The following is a 5,382-nucleotide window of genomic DNA, read 5'->3' on the forward strand; positions in this document are numbered from 1 at the left end:
GGTCACTGAGGACTTGCTTTATGAATCTGGGTGCTCCTGTGTTGGGTGCATATATATTTAGGATAGTTAGCTCTTCTTGTTGAATTGATCCCTTTACCATTATGTAATGGCCTTCTTTGTCTCTTTTGATCTTTGTTGGTTTAAAGTCTATTTTATCAGAGACTAGGATTGCAACCCCTGCCTTTTTTTGTTTTCCAGTTGCTTGATAGATCTTCCTCCATCCCTTTATTTTGAGTCTATGTGTGTCTCTGCACGTGAGATGGGTTTCCTGAATACAGCACACTGATGGGTCCTGACTCCTTATCCAGTTTGCCAGTCTGTGTCTTTTAATTGGAGCATTTAGCCCATTTACATTTAACGTTAATATTGTTATGTGTGAATCTGATCCTGTCATTATGATGTTAGTTGGTTATTTTGCTCATTAGTTGATGCAGTTTCTTCCTAGCCTCGATGGTCTTTACAATTTGGCATGTTTTTGCAGTGGCTGGTACCGGTTGTTCCTTTCCATGTTTAGTGCTTCCTTCAGGAGCTCTTTTAGGGCAGGCCTGGTGGTGACAAAATCACTCAGCGTTTGCTTGTCTGTAAAGTCTTTTATTTCTCCTTCACTTATGAAGCTTAGTTTGGCTGGATAGGAAATTCTGGGTTGAAAATTCTTTTCTTTAAGAATGTTGAATATCGGCCCCCACTCTCTTCTGGCTTGTAGAGTTTCTGCCGAGAGATCAGCTGTTAGCCTGATGGGCTTCCCTTTGTGGGTAACCCGACCTTTCTCTCTGGCTGCCCTTAACATTTTTTCCTTCATTTCAACTTTGGTGAATCTGACAATTATGTGTCTTGGAGTTGCTCTTCTCGAGGAGTATCTTTGTGGCGTTCTCTGTATTTCCTGAATCTGAATGTTGGCCTGCCTTGCTAGATTGGGGAAGTTCTCCTGGATAATATCTTGCAGAGTGTTTTCCAACTTGGTTCCATTCTCCCCGTCATTTTCAGGTACACCAATCAGACGTAGGTTTGGTCGTTTCACGTAGTCCCAAATTTCTTGGAGGCTTTGTTCATTTCTTTTTATTCTTTTTTCTCTAGACTTCCCTTCTCGCTTCATTTCATTCATTTCATCTTCCATCTGCGATACCCTTTCTTCCAGTTGATCGCATCTGCTACTGAGGCTTCTGCAATCTTCACATAGTTCTCGAAACTTGGCTTTCAGCTCCTCCATCTCCTTTAAGCCCTTCTCTCCATTGGTTATTCTAGTTATCCATTCTTCTAATTTTTTTTCAAAGTTTTTAACTTCTTTGCTATTGTTTTGAATTTCCTCCCGTAGCTCAGAGTAGTTTGATCATCTGAAGCCTTCTTCTCTCAACTCGTCAAAGTCATCCTCCATCCAGCTTTGTTCCATTGCTGGTGAGGAACTGCGTTCCTTTGGAGGAGGAGAGGTGCTCTGCTTTTTAGAGTTTCCAGTTTTTCTGCTCTGTTTTTTCCCCATCTTTGCAGTTTTATCTACTTTTGGGCTTTGATGATGGTGATGTACAGATGGGTTTTTGGTGTGGATGTCCTTTCTGTTTGTTAGTTTTCCTTCTACCAGACAGGACCCTCAGCTGCAGGTCTGTTGGAGTTTACTAGAGGTCCACTCCAGACCCTGTTTGGCTGGGTGTCAGCAGCAGTGGCTGCAGAACAGCGGATTTTCGTGAGACCACCAATTCAGCTGTCTGATAGTTCCTCTGGAAGTTTTGTCTCAGAGGAGTACCTGGCCCAGTGAGGTGTCAGTCTGTCCCTACTGAGGGGGTGCCTCCCAGTTAGGCTGTTCAGGGGTGAGGGACCCACTTTAGGAGGCAGTCTGTCCGTTCTCAGATCTCCAGCTGCGTGCTGGGAGAACCACTACTCTCTTCAAAGCTGTCAGTCAGACAGGGACATTTAAGTCTCTGGAGATTCCTGCTGACTTTTTGTTTGTCTGTGTCCTGCCCCCAGAGGTGGAGCCTACAGAGGCAGACAGGCCTCCTTGAGCTGTGGTGGGCTCTACCCAGTTCGAGCTTCCTGGCTGCTTTGTTTACCTAAGCAAGCCTGGGTAATGGCGGGCGCCCCTCCCCCAGCCTCGCTGCCGCCTTGCAGCTTGATCTCAGACTGCCGTGCTAGCAATCAGCGAGACTCCGTGGGCATAGGACCCTCCGAGCCAGGTGCGGGATACAATCTCCTAGTGTGCCGTTTTCCAGGCCCGTTGGGAAAGCGCAGTATGAGGGTGGGACTGACCCGATTTTCCAGGTGCCGTCTGTTACCCCTTTCTTTGACTAGGAAAGGGAACTCCCTGACCCCTTGCACTTCCCGAGTGAGGCAGTGCCTCGCCCTGCTTCGGCTCGCGCACAGTGCGCTTCACCGACTGTCCTGCACCCACTGTTTGGCACTCCCTAGTGAGATGAAACCGGTACCTCAAGCAGAAATGCAGAAATCACCAGTCTTCTGTGTCGCTCGGGCTGGGAGCTGGAGACCGGAGCTGTTCCTGTTCGGCCATCTTGGCTCCCCCTCGGCTATTAATTATTGCCTCAGTTTCAGAGCCTGTTATTGGTCTATTCAAGGATTCAACTTCTTCCTGGTTTGGTCTTGGGAGGGTGTATGTGTCCAGGAATTTATCCATTTCTTCTAGATTTTCTCATTTATTTGCATAGAGGTGTTTATAGTATTCTCTGATGGTAGTTTGTATTTCTGTGGGATTGGCGGCGATATCCCCTTTATCATTTTTTATTGCATCTATTTGATTCTTCTCTCTTCTTTATTAGTCTTGCTAGTGGTCTATCAATTTTGTTGATCTTTTCAAAAAACCAGCTCCTGGATTCATTGATTTTTTGAAGGGTTTTTTGTGTCTCTATCTCCTTCAGTTCTTCTCTGATCTTAGTTATTTCTTGCCTTCTTCCCCTATGCAGAGTTTTAAATTTAGGTCTAGGAAAGTAATATTCTCAAGGCCGCACAGCTAGTGCAGCATTGCAATTCAAGTCCAGGGATGGATTCAAGCCTACTCTCTAAATCCTATACTGCACTAAATCATTATTCTATCATTTACTGTACTGCTTTATGATAGCACTTCTAAATTTAAGTTATAGTTAACTATTTTTCCCCTACCTTGATTGTGAACTTCTTAAAGGACAAAAATAGCCTTCTCCATTTTTGGATGCTTAATGTTTATCTCAGGGTCTGACATGTACAGCCATCTGAAAGCATTGCTAAGGGTTAGGGTAAGACTCAGCTGAAGGCTTGGTCTGAAATGGGTCGGTAATGGATTCCATCTAGTAACTCAGCAAACATTCATGTGGCAGCTATTCCTGGCACCGTTAGGTGCTGGGGTACAGGAAAAAAAGAGCACACAGTCTCTGACCTAGCCTCAGTCTAGTGGGTTAGGTGGACAGGGATAGTCTCCCACTAGCTTTAGTCTAGTGGGTCAGGTGGACAGGAAGACAAAGTAAAACATGTGCTTGGCTAGAGCACAGGACACCCTGGGATCCCATGAGGAAAAACACAGGCAGGAAGTTAGGGGAGGCTTTTTGCAGGAGGTGGTGCTTGATTTGTGTGTTGATTAAAAATGGGTATTACCCAGCAGAAGAGCAGGAAACAGCATTCCAGGCAGAAGACAAAGCACGTACAAGGGCATATACAAAGGCATGGAGGTGTAAGAGGATGGTGGGTCCAGAGATCTGCAAATAATTCTTTGTGATTGGGACATGAAGTAAGAGGTGAGAAAATGCTATGATACAGAGCTGGGGAGGAGGGAAGAGTCCTGGTCATGAAGTGCTGTGAAGATTTGAAAGTTTATACTGAGAGATACAGGAAGCCACTTTAAGATTTTAATAGAACTGACATGATCACATTTGTTCCATGGAAAAAATCAGCCTGACTGCCGTAAGGGAAATGAATTGGAAGGGGGCAAGGCTGCAAGTCAAGTGTAGATTGTAGAAATGCCAGTGGCCTGAAACTAACTGAACAGGGTTGCAAGCCAAGGGCTACAGGAAGGGCCCTGTCTACAGATACCAGAAATGGAAACAGCCTCAGAGGTCAAAGACAAGGTCTAGGAGTAAGGCTGACTAGGAAGGCAGAAGTGGATGCCAGTACGGGATATGGATTTCAAGATTAGGTCCTTGCAGGACCTGCAGAGACTTTAGCATCTTAGAGGAAACCTCAAAGCAGCAAGGCATATCTCCTCGTCCCAAGGGACAGGACTAGAAGGAGCCAACTATTTGGGTCTGTGATCTTTTCTTTTTTTTTTTTTGAGACGGAATCTCGCTCTGTCGCCCAGGCTGGAGTGCAGAGGGCACGATCTTGGCTCACTGCAACCTCTGCCCCTCCAGGTTTAAGTAATTCTCTGCCTCAGCCTCTGGAGTAGCTGGGATTACAGGCACGTGCCACCACGCCCGGCTAATTTTTTGTATTTTTAGTAGAGACAGGTTTTCACCATCTTGGCCAGGCTGGTCTTGAACTCCTGACCTTGTGATCCACCTGCCTCAGCCTCCCAAAGTGCTGGGATTACAGGCGTGAGTCACCATGCCCGACCGGGCCTGTGATCTTTTCTAATATATTTCTCTGTGCCTAGACTTCTGAACCTGTTCTGTATCTACTGTAATCTTTTTCTTCGGTCATTGAACTACTTTGACATTTTGAGTGATCATTGATTCAGTAATTATTTAGCATCCTAGATGAACCTGTCACTTTGATAAAACCTTTGGGACTCAGGCCAATAATTAGTATTGGGATTGGAAATCACCTATCTGACTCATAGCCCACATTGGGGAAGCTGATGGGTTCAGGGCACTGTGGAATTATGTAGGCGTCTCATTATATCAAGCAAGCTAGAGAAAGGGTCAACAGAGGAAACCAGAAATTATTAATACATATCAGGTCAAACCATATAAAATTTCCAGTTTGATAGGTCAAAAAATGATAGAAAATTGGAAATTTCTTATGATTCAGGCTGAATGAAAGTCACTTTTTTGTGGACTTCAAAAATACATAATTGGAGTAATCAGTCTGCTTCACAGCACACTCATGATTGGTCCATATGGGTCCTCTTTTGTGTGTCTATTTTTTCTCCATCTTTCCCCTAGGAACACCAACAAACTACAACGTTGACACTAACTTGCATCTGCCTATGTGCTCTCCCACCATACCTTCTCCCCCTCTCCAAATTAACGACTATCTTGAATGCTGTGTACATCATTCCTTTGCTTTTTTCTTTAATTGTTGTATCAAATATATAAGTATGCTAATAAAGATATCATTTCATTTTAGTTGTTTTGAACTTTACAAAAGGATATAATACTAGATGTTTGTGTTATTGTGGGACTTGATTTTTTAAAAAATTTTGTTTATTACAAAAATGAACTGTAGTTCACTCATTTTCAGTGCTGTATAATA

The sequence above is a fragment of the Hylobates moloch genome, unplaced genomic scaffold (genome assembly GCF_009828535.3).
Source record: "Hylobates moloch isolate HMO894 unplaced genomic scaffold, HMol_V3 SCAFFOLD_13, whole genome shotgun sequence".
NCBI lineage: Eukaryota > Metazoa > Chordata > Mammalia > Primates > Hylobatidae > Hylobates > Hylobates moloch.